This window comes from Ipomoea nil, unplaced genomic scaffold (genome assembly GCF_001879475.1).
Source record: "Ipomoea nil cultivar Tokyo-kokei standard unplaced genomic scaffold, Asagao_1.1 scaffold0146, whole genome shotgun sequence".
In the NCBI taxonomy this organism is placed as follows: domain Eukaryota; kingdom Viridiplantae; phylum Streptophyta; class Magnoliopsida; order Solanales; family Convolvulaceae; genus Ipomoea; species Ipomoea nil.
Window position 1 is genome coordinate 2,705,865 of NW_017616574.1, and position 15,862 is coordinate 2,721,726.

A 15,862-nucleotide genomic window follows, 5' to 3' on the forward strand; every position below is an offset into this window, starting at 1 on the left:
CTTAGGCTAAGGTTTTTAACAAGGCAACCGATATGCAACACATACTTTATACTACATGTACTCTTTTCCTCGACTAGGTTTTTCCCACGGGGTTTTTCTAGCGAGATTTTAACGAGGCATGAGTCTAATTATTTAATGGCCAAGGGGGAGTGTTGTAAATATTTATATTTATGGCCATTAAACTATTAGACCTTTCAGTAGCTTAGCCTTTAATCAGGTTTTGATGTTGTGTACTTGAAAGGTTGTATATGATCATCACTATATAAGTGAGTGAAGGTGCATGAAAGACTACACACTTACATGGTTGTGATGCTCAATTGTGTTCTTCTCCTTCTTCCTTCTTATTGCTTTATTATACACACATATACACATACATACAAACCTCGGGCTATTACCGTGCAGACACCGCGAGACAACTAACAAGTTGATAGGCCAAAATGTAACATAATGGATATTTTCACTAGCTAATTTTATATTAAGATATAAAATTTAGAAAAATAATAATAAATTGTAAATCAATTATAGTTTGAAAAACAAACATCTTTACTAATATGTATAATATAATAATGATAGTAATCCTATTTTTTGTGAAAGGGGTAAAATTTAATCTTTGTTATTATTTAATAATTGACATAGTTTTTTTGTTATATTTAGAAATAATTATTATTAAACATATAATTAGATATAAGAAATATTACATCCATCCGTAGCTTGTCTTTTTATGAAACAATAATTTTAATTAGTTCCTTAGTTTTTATATGTGGTGAGTGTTATTTTTTTTTGAAGATCATATGTGAGTGTTATTAACGTTCTATTTTTTCATAATAAGGTGACAATTTTAATTTGGTGCTTTTTGTAAAGTGTCAGTTTTGATTTATCAAGCTGTTACCCGCCTTTCAAAACGTTTGATTTTAGAAAGTCAGCATGGGTTCAGACGGGAACAAGATGAAAGGTGGCGACGACGGCGACCATGGAGCTGTTCGCGAGGTGCTTCCGGGAACTCCAAATGAGGGAGTAGCAAGAGGCATTGTCCAAAGCTGCCCGCCACCCTGATCGTCTACGCCTCCGAAAAGATAACGTGCTAGACTTCTCCAAGAGGCTTCAACAACAAATAGGAAAATAATCCAAACTTACTTTAAATTCATCCATAAATTATATGCATAACATACTGAAGAATATAATAACTATAATTCAAATCTCATATAAATGGTCGAAAATACCCTTATTACAAATAGGAAAAGGAAAAAAAAAAAACAATCATTATATCAAGAAAAATAAATGACCCAAATTAGTCGTCACGGTCTAATGGAAAAGAATGTCCGCATATAAACACAAATCTATGCATTTATGGATGTGCAAGGACGAAACCAAGGGGGGGGAAGGGGGCAGTTGCCCCCACCCCATATATAATATTTGTATGTATATATAGTACATGATTTAGTATTAGTATAAAAAGATATCAATAAGAAATGAGTTAGATTAGTTAGCAGATCACATGTTTTGTAATAGTAAAGATTAAGAGTTCAAATCCTTGGCATCAACTTAGTTTTACAAAGTTTTTGGCACACGCACACACACACACACACACACATATATAGCATTCTTTTATATTAATAATGAGATGTGTACTTTATAATGTGTTTTTTATTCAAATTATTTTATCAAATTAATTATGTTTCATATTTTGTTATGAATATTTTTATTAAGTTTCGATGTTTTTTATTTTTCGCCCATATCCAACAATATTTACAACTATATTTCTTAGGTAATTTATTTATTTATTTTTAATTTTTTTTTTGTTTTAATGTTTCGCCTTTACTGGACAAATTTTCTAAATCCGTCCCTACTTCTTTGCCCACCTCAACCGAATTTCTGGCTCCGTCCTTACACACACACACACACACACACACACACACACACACACCCACCCTTGGCCCGTTTTCTAACCTGGAATAACAAAGTGCAACATGACACCAGAAAACAAACAGGCCCACAAGTGAAGTTTTCTGACCTGGAATAACAACGCACTATATTTGTAAATTATTTCCCGTTTTCTGACCTGGAATAACAAAGTGCAACATGACACCAGAAAACAAACAGGCCCACAAGTGAAGTTTTCTGACCTGGAATAACAACGCACTATATTTGTAAATTATTTCCTTACTTCTCCCAAAAGGTTGAATCCCCAACCCTGTCGGGTTCCGGTGCGCACAAGGAATCTGCCCAATTTGGACATAATTCCCACACTGCCGTCATTGAGGTTCGAACCTTGGTCTCTTCTCCAAAATATTGAAAATTATTTTCTTACTTACCGTTGAGTATTGGTGTTAGGAATAAATTGTAATAGATTTTGATATGCCATATTGTAATTCGTAGATCCCCAATTTTATTTTATTAGACTAGTCGAGTCATAGACCAAGAAAGGGAAAAATAAATTCATTAGTTGAGGAAATGGATGAAGAAGATATAAAGCCAAAAATCAAGAATTTGCCTAGTGAAAATGGCAAACAAAAGAGGAAGATGTATGCGTATGATATTCAAGAAGAAATCCCGAAGAAGAAAGAACGTGACTTGAAGTTTGCATGAAGCGATCTTGAAGATCAAGCATCTATGGAAAGAAAGGAGTACACCAAGTGAAACAAGAAGATAACTAAAAGGTTGTACGAACAAGATGGTAGAAGCTTAAAATACTATGTGCAAGGTCACAGGTTTGAATCTCACATCCTACATATTTTAAAGAAGCCAAGTTTAATTCCATAGGGAAGCAATTTGCAAAGTCAAAGAGGATGAGATTACAAGGGAAATAAGAAGAAGTTGCAGAAGCATAAATTACAAGGGAAAATATAAGAAGAAGTTGCAGAAGCAAAAATACTAGTCTAACTAGTAAGGTAAATTACAAGGGAAAATATAAGAAGAAGTTGCAGAAGCAAAAATACTAGTCTAACTAGTAAGGGATTATATTGGAGATTATATTTTGAAGATAAAAGTCCCAAGAGGCGTGATCTACACCAGATGGAGATTCATGGGACGCCATTTTTGCGAAAATCTCAAGCTCAACTTGCAGAGAAATCTCTGACATATCTGCAACGTTATCTTATCCTCTGACAAAAGGCTATACAGCTGGATGAAATTAAAAAATGAGAATGTTTCTCTCCAACGGAAATATTCTCATTACCATCTATAAAAGGATGAAGATTGAAGCTGTGGAAAGCAGAAGTATAGAAGTAGAAGCAAGAACGCAATAGAGCAAAATCAGAGCTAAACAGAGCATACAAAACTCAAAGAAAGCTTTCCATCTCAGGAGCTTAAATTGATATATTCTTTGTGAGATAAACACTCAGAGTGATACAGAGCTTAGAAAAGAAATATCCAAGAGTGTTAAAATCTTCATCAACTTCAAGAGACTCAGCGCACCATTGAAGATCATCTACAGAGTCTCAAAGTTGGAATCAAGGCAAAACTTGTTTTTGAGCAAAAACAAGGGAAAGGAGGAAAGTAACACGGAGTTGTGAAATCCTGGATTGTCACACGGAGCTGTGAGATCCGAAGCAGCAGTGTCGGAAGACATTGGGCGTGATTAGTGAGGGCTTTGTGATCAAAGCACTAGATCACGGAAGATACGTTTCTACCGGATCGTAGAAGACGGGGGAAAAGTAACGCGGAGTCGTGAAATCCTGGGAAAGTAACGCGGCGACGTGAAACCCGAAGCAGCAGTGTTGGTGTCACTGGGCGTGATTAGTGTGGGCTTGGTGATCAAAGCACTAGATCACGGAATTCATTGTATCTTGGAACCAAGAAGTGGTGGATATAGTGAATTGGCTCTTGGAGAAAAGAGCAAGTGGAGTAGGAGGATTATACCACCTCGCAAACCACTATAAATTGCCTTGTGTTCTTTACTACTTTCTTTATTTACTGCTCTTGTTTGCTTCTCACGAGAATAATCTTGACACGATCTACACACACACCGTATCGTTTATTAATTTCCGCTGCGCACCATACTCTAACAATCTAGTTAAGAGTTTTGGTTTATCTCTGGCTTAGCAATTGTGGTACTGTGCTAAAAAGTTTGAAAGTCTATTCACCCCCCCCCCCCCCCCACCGGTTGATCCAATAAGTGTAAGTGGTAAGAAATATACTCTTGTTGTTGTTGATGATTTTTCCAGGTACACTTGGACCATGTTTCTCAAGAAGAAAAATGAAGTTGAACAAGTGTTGTCGAAGCTGTTGAAGCAACTACAAAATGAGAAAGAATTGCAAATATCAAAAATCCGAACCGATCGCGGAACCGAGTTCGTGAATGGAGTTATACAAGCTTTTTGCAATTCACCATGGAATTTCTCATCAATTATCTACCGCTAGAACACCACAACAAAACGGTGTTGCCGAAAGAAGAAATCGAACGCTTAAAGAAGCCGCACGAGTGATGATTAGTGCAGCCGGTCTCCCGAAAAGATATTGGGCGGAAGCTATCAACACAGCTTGCTATACGCAAAATCGAAGCATGATCCACAAGCAGTATAGCAAGACGCCATATGAGCTTTATAAAGGGATAAAACCAAATATTGGTTATTTTCATATTTTTGGATGCAAGTGCTTTATTCATATTAATGATAAATTGCATCTAAAAGCTTTTGATGAGCGTGCAGATGAAGGAATTTTTCTAGGATATTCGACTACCAGCAAAGCATTCAGAGTATTGAACAAAAGAACAATGGTGGTTGAAGAATACATACACGTGATATTTGATGAAAAATCACACGTCAATATTGATGCTCTGGACGAAAATGGCGAAAATATTGAGCAAAATGGTAACAAGTGTCATATTGATTTTTGTGATACTGATGATACGTGTGAAGAAAATATTTTGCAGGGAATGGATGAGTTGGAAATTAATTCTCTAGAAAATCCCATCTCTCATCCAGTAAGAAATGAAGTGCGGGATGCAATTGGTATTGAAATTGCAAATCAACCCAGGGATGCAGTTGAAGTGGAAATTGCAAATCAGCCCTTGGATGCAATTACTGGAGAAGTTGGAAATCTAGAAAATGAAGCAGAAATTCGAAACAGTGCTACCTCTTCTCAACCAGTAAATCCACCCAGCACCATGCACCCTTTTGAACCAAACTTAAGATGGCTCAAAAATCACCCACCAGAATTAGTGATTGGAAATGTTCGAGATGGCGTGAAAACAAGATCATCTACCATGGAAGCATTGTTCACATGTTATTTATCTCATATTGAACCAAAAGAAGTGGACGAAGCTCTAAATGATCCAAGTTGGATTGACGCCATGCAAGAGGAACTCGATCAATTCAAAAGAAATGATGTTTGGGAACTTGTTCCAAGACCAATGAACCACAATGTTGTAGGAACTAAATGGGTCTTCTGGAACAAAGCAAACGAAGAAGGCGTGATTGTTAGGAATAAAGCAAGGCTCGTTGCAAAAGGATACTCTCAAGAAGAAGGAATAGATTTTGATGAAACCTTTGCACCGGTAGCCAGACTTGAAGCAATCAGAATTTTCCTAGCCTACGCCGCACACAAAGATTTCACCATTTATCAAATGGACGTGAAAAGTGCATTCCTGAATGGACTACTCGAAGAAGAAGTTTATGTCGAACAACCCCCAGGTTTTGAGGTAAAAGGCGAAGGTGATAAAGTCTACAAACTTAAAAAGGCATTGTATGGGTTGAAACAAGCACCTAGAGCTTGGTATGATACCTTGTCAATGTTCTTGATAAGCTGCGGATTCACCAAAGGCCTTGTTGACAAAACTCTCTTTAGAATTCAAGATGGTGATCATATTTTACTAGTGCAAATATATGTTGATGATATTATTTTTGGAAGCATTAACAATTCTTTGTGTGAGAAATTTTCGAAGCTTATGCAGAATAAATTCGAAATGAGCATGATGGGTGAATTGAATTATTTCTTGGGCTTACAAGTCAAACAATTGAAGGAAGGAATATTCATCAATCAAGCAAAGTACACCCGCGACTTGATAAAGAAGTTTGTCCTTGATGGAAAATCATCGATCAAAATTCCAATGAGTACATCAATAAGGCTAGACAAAGACGAAGATGGAAAAGATGTCGAACAGACGAAGTATAGAGGAATGATTGGTTCACTACTATACGTCACTGCAAGCAGGCCGGACATTTCTTATGTTGTGGGAGTGTGTGCAAGATTCCAAGCAAATCCAAAAGAAAGCCACATCACCGCAACAAAGAAAATCATAAGATACTTGAAGGGCACAATCAATGTTGGATTGTGGTATCCTAAAGGTACAGATTTTACGCTAACTGGTTTTTCAGATGCGGATTTTGCAGGTTGTAAAATAGACAGAAAAAGCACCTTCGGAACGTGTCAATTCCTGGGAGGAAGGCTTGTTTCTTGGTTTAGCAAAAAGCAAAATTCCATCGCAACTAGTACCACCGAGGCTGAATATATTGCTGCAGGAAGTTGTTGTGCTCAAATTTTGTGGATGAAGCAACAATTAAAGGATTATGGAGTGAATTGCGACGATGTTAGCATATTTTGTGACAATACAAGTGCAATCGCTATCACCCACAATCCAGTGCTTCACTCAAGAACCAAACATATCGACATACGACATCATTTCATAAGGGATCATGTTGAAAAGAAAGATCTAAAAATCGAGTATATCCCTACGGAGAACCAAGTTGCAGATATTCTCACAAAGCCTTTATGCGAAACGAGATTTTCTACTTTAAGGCATGAATTGGGAATGTTGGAAATGAGCTAAGTATCACTGAACTTAATCTCTTGATCTAAAATAATACATATGCTCAAATTATGTGTTCTACGTGTTTATATGCTCAAATTATGTGTTCTACGTGTTTATATGTTATTATATGTTTTATGTGTTTACATATTTCTATGTGCTTAATTTTCATGTAAACTAATTTGCTAAATGTGTTAAGTGTTCAATTATATATTTGCATGTAGTGTTTAACGTGATTTTATATGCCATGCAAATTAATATGACTAAATGTGCAATTTTTATTTAATCTAATTTGTTTTTGAATTGCATGTTTTGATCGTTACTTGGACCTCAAGTTATGTTCATGTTTGTGTTAATTTGTTTGCATGAACAATTTATTTGTGATATATGATCTATAATTTGGTTTATACTTATGTGCTAATTGTTTTTAATTAGTTTATTTTAATTGGTATCTAAAATAATTGGCTAGTTTCTAAATATTTGATTATTTGATTATTTGTGTGTTTTAGAAACTACCGTATATGTGTATGTTTATTTTTGGTGATTAATTGAAATTTGACTAATTTTTCTAAATCTGAGTTTATTTTAATTAGGAGATTACCGTGCTTATACATGTTTATACATGGATGTGATTTAATTATTTTTTTTTAAATGTCCATATATATGTCGAAATTATATATGATTTGTGAAATTATGTGTAATTTGTGTGATTATATTTATGCTTTTTTTATATGATACATCTAACGTGAAAGTGTTTTTGAGATGAAAAAGGAAGATATCAGATTGGATTGAAAACCTCCACCCTTTAAACCTCTACCCCATAAAACCCAATCTCATTAAAACTCTTCACCTTTCAAACCTATACCTCTTAAACTTCCACCCATAAATTAAATCCCACAAAAATCTCACCCTCTCTCACAAAATCAGATCCTCTCTCTTGTAAATCTCCTCCCAAATCCAACCTCTCTCTCAAATCTTCAAAAAATAATCAGAGGTGTCCATTCATAATCATCTTACTCTATACACCTTACGTATATAGAGTACCTAAGAGACTGTGAGACATTTAATGCCCTTGTCTGCTAATGATAACCTTTTTCTCTCTCCTAGTAACACCTTAACCAAAAGACACCTCCACCCCTACAAGTGCCTTGTCACCACACCTATTCTAAAGGTCTCAATTGAGATTTCTCTCTGAGGATTAGACCCCCTCGTAAATCTTCTTAAACCATACGAAACCCTTCGTATTCTTCTCAGACAAAAATACCAGTTCTATCAATATCAGAAATCTCTCTCTCAAGCTCTCAATCTCACCGGCGAACACCATATCTGGAACCAAAGCCATGCAACCCAAAAATCTACTTACTCTACAACAACAATTGATCGATGGGATGACACTCAATCCGGAGTTCTTTATGATTGGAGCAGCCGACAAGGAAATAGCAAAGAAGATTCTCAATGCTTTGAAGGATTGTGGACTATACGATTTATTCACCTACAAATACGTTGGAATTTTTGAAACAGATGTGACCGAGTTCTATTTGCATGCCATTGTGAAGAACAACGTGATTCACTCTAAAGTTGGAAGAACAGATGTTCAAATTTGTGAAAAAGATATCAAGGAGTGCTTCAAATTTCCTGATTCGGAGCTAATGCCAGAAGCTCACCATTATGATGCTCAATCCTTCTGGAACGAAATTCGTGGTCCAAAAGCACCTGTGATTCATGACTCACCAAGCCAAAGAACGTGCTGAAACCAGAATATAATATGCTCATAGAGATGATGTACAAGATTCTGGACAATAAGCTTGGAAGTGTGGATGATTTATCTGGAACATCCGTGAGTCTGATGAATGGAATCATGCAAGGAATAAAATTCAACTGGGCAAAATACATCTTCAACCGGCTATTATTCTTTGTGAACAATGCAAAACTTCATGGCAGACCACTTGAAGGAAATCACTTTTTGCATAAAGTTGGGTATGGACTTATTGTTGGAGAAATTCTGAGAAAGAAGAATGTGCCTCTCAGAAGACACAAAAATGTTGGAATCTACAGAACTCTTTTCAGAAAATTTGGACCTGACTATGGCAAGAAGACAAATCGAAGGAAAGGATCAGAAGGAGGTGGTTCTACAAGCACACCTCAAAGCTCTCGAAAAAGAAACAGTAAAACTCAATCTGCAGCAAGTGCACACATGGGTTCTAGCAACCCAAGCAACAGAGATCAAGAAGCCGTAAGCTCGGCTATAACACTTATTTCATTTCAGGAAGTGGCAGAGTCTGAAGCTCATGAAGTTGAGATACCCGAGATGCCAATGGAAGAAGATACCACTCGAATGGAGTTTGCAGGAGTTGAAGTGCAAGTTTCCAATGACTTGCAAAGGAGAATCTCGAATCAATCTGCAGTTGAAGCTAGTGTTGAACCCATTGTGTTCGACAAAACACAAACTCGAGATGATCCGGAACTGATGAAGGAATTAAACCGAGTTCAAGCATGGAAGGAATGGAGACTTGAAAGATATCACTCTTTTATCTCCAAAGTTGATTCAGAGTTGATACAAAGTGAAGAATTAGCCTTTGAATAGCTAGGAACTAACTCAATGCTTGAAGCACTAAACATGGATGCAAATCAGGTGTATAGGCTGAAGCTTCAAGAAAAGAACAGTAAGGGAAAACGAGTGGCTGCAGCAACTCAAGAAGATGCCAATCAAGTCTCTCCAAATGATATTGAAAAAGAGAATGAAGTGAGATCACAGATTGCTCTACACAGATCGTTGACTGACACTCATGGACATCCAGGTGATACTTCAATTAATATAGCCAATGATTTTCTTGAAAATTTTGGAGAAAGGGCGAATGAAGGAAGTACACTTGTTGAGGTACCAATTTCAGCTTCTGAAACGCATGAGTCTATTCCTGTCAGAGTTCACTGTGCTGAACTTTTGATATCAAATGTGACCCCCACCAACATTGATATAAATGCTATGGACCCTACAAGGGATGAATTAAGAGACCAAATTGATGGTGAAATCAGACCATCAATTGGGGTGGAATACTTATATGAAGCGCCAGTGCACAATAACACCTCTGTGATGTCTCTTCAAAATAACTCTCTGGAAGAAGTCAACTTAAATACAGAGATTATTTCAAGAACAGAGGTTATTGAAGAAGAAACTGGAAATCATCTTGAAGAAGCCGATTCACCAGAAGAAAATTTGCAGCTTGTTGAAAATCCAGTTCTTGGTGATCCACGAAGGAATTTGTTCAAAAGTCTACACTCTCTGAACATTAGTAGAAGCTGAACCCGAGAAGAAGATGAAGATGATTTGTTAACATCACTATTTGCAAAAGTTACAGAATCAAGTGATGTTGTGTGTCAAAAGATTAGAACAACTCTTACCGAGCAAGGACATCTCTCTTTGCAACACTTTGAGGACACACGAACAAATTTGAAGGAGCTATTGGAACATCAAAACGTTCTGCAAACAAAGATAGACAGAGCTGAAAGACATCTAAAAAGAGATCTCACCGAAGGATTATTGGAGATAATCCAACTGATGAAGAAGGAACGAGAAGCTACCGAGAAGATCAACAATGAAAGACACATGAGACAAATAAAAGCCATACAAGACCAGGAGACAAGGATAAATCACCTTGAGGTAGAATTATCCTCTATGGCTAACAAAATATCTGATTTGCAGGATGTTTCTCTCAAAACACATGAGGGAGTTAAGATTGTTAAAGCCAATCAAGAACAAGATTCCAAATCCCTTGGCTTTTTGATTGATAATGCCATAAGGGGGGAAGAAATTCTCAATCATCTGGCTTTGCAACAACATGAATTCATCATTGGAAGTCAACCGCAACAGCCAGTTTTGATCGCCGCACCAACAAAAGGCCGAGGCCGAGGACGTGGTCAACAATCCCAAGTTGGTTTCGCTCAATTTGCAAATCCGAGTCTTGGATCAAGCTCATCTAAAGTTGCCAAAACTCGAGGATGGTTCGAATGCTCAAAGGGAACCGCAACACCGCAGAAAATTTGGACATCCGAGAATGTGCCAAGTATGGTGAAAAGATGGCCCAAAGCTGATCAAGCTCAATGGATTTCTGAGAAGAATAAGGAAGAAGAAGAAAAAAGGAAGCAAACCGAGATGTGGTATGAGCTCAGAGACTATACCAACAATAATGGTGAAAGTTTGGGATTCCAAAGAAGCTTTGAAGAATGCATAATTTGGTGGGAAGCCGGAGCTCTTCCGGGCACCAATATTAAAGAGGCCTTTGGACACTACATGGCTGGAAATGTGACTAAAAGATTTGAATGTGAGAAGTTCAAAAATGATATCTGCAAGATGAGAGAACATATCAAGGATATATTGAAAGCTGACATGGGAGTCAAGAAACTCAGAAGGTAATCAGATATGAACTCCTCAAAAATATGATGTTTTTGAATATCTATATTTTGGAATAATTTTGGCTACAATAATATTTCCTCTAATCGACTAATATGAATAAATATTTCCCATGGTCTGATCTAAGTCTGTTTTGATTTATTTTGGCTATCATGTATTAGTTCGTGAATTAAAAGACAAGAATTGTTAAACGCATGCAAAAATTTGAAAAGATAAAAATTGATTAAAAAAAATTAATCAAGGATGCGTATAGGATTTGTCTGAATTAATTCACAAGTTTTCCTTTTCCCTAGAATTATTTTTGTCAAACTCATCTTGGCTTTGCCAAAATAAAATTGAGCAAAAATGAAAATATTTTTCAAAGACTTAAAAGCCAATGTTTGAGTATAGGTTATGGCATTATCAAAAGGGGGGAAATTGTTAGGAATAAATTGTAATAGATTTTGATATGCCATATTGTAATTTGTAGATCCCCAATTTTATTTTATTAGACTAGTCGAGTCATAGACCAAGAAAGGGAAAAATAAATTCATTAGTTGAGGAAATGGATGAAGAAGATATAAAGCCAAAAATCAAGAATTTGCCTAGTGAAAATGGCAAACAAAAGAGGAAGATGTATGCGTATGATATTCAAGAAGAAATCCCTCAAGAAATCGCGAAGAAGAAAGAACGTGACTTGAAGTTTGCATGAAGCTATCTTGAAGATCAAGCATCTATGGAAAGAAAGGAGTACACCAAGTGAAACAAGAAGATAACCAAAAGGTTGTACGGACGAGATGGTAGAAGCTTAAAATATTATGTGCAAGGTCATAGGTTCAAATCTCACATCCCACATATTTTAAAGAAGCCAAGTTTAATTCCATCAGTTAAAGTATGAGGCGATGGTTTGGCCGAAGGGAAGCAATGAGATTTCCAAATTGACTAAGGGATGAAGTTTACAAGTGAAGGGATGAAGTTTCCCAAATTGGAAATTGACTAAGGGATGAAGTTTACAAGTGAAGGGATGAAGTTTACCAAATTGGTATTCCAAAATCAAGTGAAGGGATGAAGTTTCCCAAATTGGAAATTGACTAAGGGATGAAGTTTCCCAAATTGGTATTCCAAAATTGAAATAGGGATGCAATTTCATCTGAAGGGTTGAAGTTCGAAATTGAAGTTCAAATTGAAGGGTTGAAGTTCGAAATTGAAGTTCAAATTGATATCTTGAAGTGAAGGGAATTTCAATTTGAAGGGATGAGATCTACAAGGCTTCAAGGAAGGCAATTTCAATTTGAAGGGATGAGATCTACCAGGCTTCAATTCAAACGGAGATATAAATTACAAGGGATGAGATTGCAAGTCTAAATCAGTAAGGGATGAGATTTGAGATTTCAATTGACAAATCTAGCAAGGGATAGAGATTGCAAGTCTAAATCAAAGTAAGGGATGAGATTTGAGATTTCAATTGACAAATCTAGCAAGGGATAGAGATTTCATTTCCCAAAATAACAAGGGATGAAGTTTCACAGGGGAAGAGATTTCCCAAGTCAATTGAAGAGATGAAGTCTGGAAGCAGTATACAGACCCAGACGTGAAGTACAGAGGAAAATATAAGAGATTATATTTTGAAGATAAAAATCCCAAGAGGCGTGATCTACACCAGATGGAGATTCATGGGACGCCATTTTTGCGAAAATCTCAAGCTCAACTTGCAGAGAAATCTCTGACATATCTGCAACGTTATCTTATCCTCTGACAAAAGGCTATACAGCTGGATGAAATTCAAAAATGAGAACGTTTCTCTCCAACGGAAATATTCTCATTACCATCTATAAAAGGATGAAGATTGAAGCTGTGGAAAGCAGAAGTATAGAAGTAGAAGCAAGAACGCAATAGAGCAAAAACAGAGCTAAACAGAGCATACAAAACTCAAAGAAAGCTTTCCATCTCAGGAGCTTAAATTGATATATTCTTTGTGAGATAAACACTCAGAGTGATACAGAGCTTAGAAAAGAAATATCCAAGAGTGTTAAAACCTTCATCAACTTCAAGAGACTCAGCGCACCATTGAAGATCATCTACAGAGTCTCAAAGTTGGAATCAAGGCAAAACTTGTTTTTGAGCAAAAACAAGGGAAAGGAGGAAAGTAACACGGAGTTGTGAAATCCTGGATTGTCACACGGAGCTGTGAGATCCGAAGCAGAAGTGTCGGAAGACATTGGGCGTGATTAGTGCAGGCTTTGTGATCAAAGCACTAGATCACGGAAGATACGTTTCTACCGTATCGTAGAAGACGGGGGGAAAGTAACGCGGAGTCGTGAAATCCTGGGAAAGTAACGCGGCGACGTGAAACCCGAAGCAGCAGTGTTGGTGTCACTGGGCGTGATTAGTGTGGGCTTGGTGATCAAAGCACTAGATCACGGAATTCATTGTATCTTGGAACCAAGAAGTGGTGGATATAGTGAATTGGCTCTTGGAGAAAAGAGCAAGTGGAGTAGGAGGATTATACCACCTCGCGAACCACTATAAATTGCCTTGTGTTCTTTACTGCTTTCTTTATTTACTGCTCTTGCTTGCTTCTCACGAGAATAATCTTGACACGATCTACACACACACCGTATCGTTTATTAATTTCCGCTGCGCACCATACTCTAACAATCTAGTTAAGAGTTTTGGTTTATCTCTGGCTTAGCAATTGTGGTACTGTGCTAAAAAGTTTTAAAGTCTATTCACCCCCCCCCCCCCCCCCCTCTAGACTTTCACCTTACCTCTTTTGGGACCAACAATTGGTAATAAGTGACAACACTTGAAATGACAAACACGAGGTAGAATGTTATTATGAACAAATTATTTTCTTACTTACCGTTGAGTATGCAACACTTGAAATGACAAACACCAGGTAGAATGTTATTATGAACTCGATGACGAGAGATTGTAAATATGATCCAGCCGGAGGTGTTCCGACGAAGTGATCATGTTTTCCGTTAAATATTAGCCGTAATGTTATTAGGGTTTTCCACTTTTCTCTTCGGATCTTCCCACTTTTGCCTTCGCAATTAGCAATTCTCCGCTCATCCCGTCACTCGCTACTGCCTTTGTTCTTCACTGCTCATCTCGTCATCCGCTCGTCCAACAACACGACCAGATCTTCCCACCCTCTAGCTCTCTCCACCCTCCAGAGCAGCACGACTAGCGAGCCAGCGACACACCGCCCTCACTACTCCGCCATCACCGAGTGCCGTAGCCACCAGCTTAGCCAACGACGAGCGCCGTAGCCACCACCGCCCTCACTACTCCGCCATCACCGAGTGCCGTAGCCACCAGCCTAGCCAACGACGAGCGCAGTAGCCACCACCCCAACCAACGCTGGTCGCCGTAGCCACCAACCAACGCCTCTGTAACTACCGTACCCCTCTCTCTCTATTTTTTTTAAAGAGCCTCAGTGTAGGCGAATATTGTGTATATGTGGGTGTCCCCCTTCCTTTGTAATAGGAAAATATAACATAATCACAACCTTATGAAGTAGAGTCAACAACATGCCTCCACTAAGGCTCGATCTTATTTACCTTCTATATGGGAGAGGTCATTACATGCCATGTGAGCACGAGATGCTTTACAATAATATGACATTTTAAAATTTATATTTCTATATTTGGTTCATGTTATCTCACTTTTCCTAAAAAAAAATATAACATTTCCCAATAAATACAACATATCTTTTACATAAATTTTGAAGGGAATATGATTTTCTTACCTTTTTTAAACTTATCTAAGATTATCTTGAATATTTATAAATTTCTTCATTTTAATTCTAATTATATATATATATATATATATATATATATATATATATATATATATATATATATATATATATATGTATATATATATAGGCTGCGGTTCCCATGAGACCCCTATTATAAATGAGATCATGAGACCCCATCTCATCCATCAAAACATTCTAAAAGGATGGTTGAGATTGAATGACAAATATATAGTAAGTAAGGATATTTTTTTAGTAGAAGGACAATAAAGTAATTGTAGTAGAGTAGTTAATTTTGGATAGAATTAATTTAGAATCTTTTGAATTATATTATGGTATATATTAATGGTAATTAGGTGTAATAATATTGCTGTAAAGCTGCATTAGCATTACCGCGCACAGAAGATGGTGCATTACAAATCAGTTTTGAGCTTGTGAATGGACAGAGGTATGTGTTCCGAGACTGTGTTTTATGTGATTATCGATTGCGGTGTGTGCAACAGTCAGTAAAGGCGTGTGCAACACCATATTCTTCATACGTTGCGTTGAGGTTGATTATGATGGCTTGATAATGTATGTTGAAAATTTGTTCTGTAATGTTAAGTGTATGCATGTAGTTTTTTAATTTAATTATGGAAAAATTTGCTAAATCATTAGGGAACATTGTAGTCACTGCTATGTGCATGTAATTGGTTTGGTGTGTGCAAATTGTGGAATGTGACTTGTTAATTATGATCCGTATATTGTATATCAACATTTTTTGTTGTGTGTGGGAGTGGATGCCTGTTCTTTCTCCGGTTAGAAAGAAAATGATTAGAAGAGTTGAATATTTTTTATTTTTTTGTTGACCACAATTTTTAAATACGGTGGTGAGTGCGTAAATGTGATATAGTGTGTGCAAAGTGTACGAATGGTGCATTTATACGCATCTATATGTGTATAATTTTTTTTTCATAGTACACGCCTT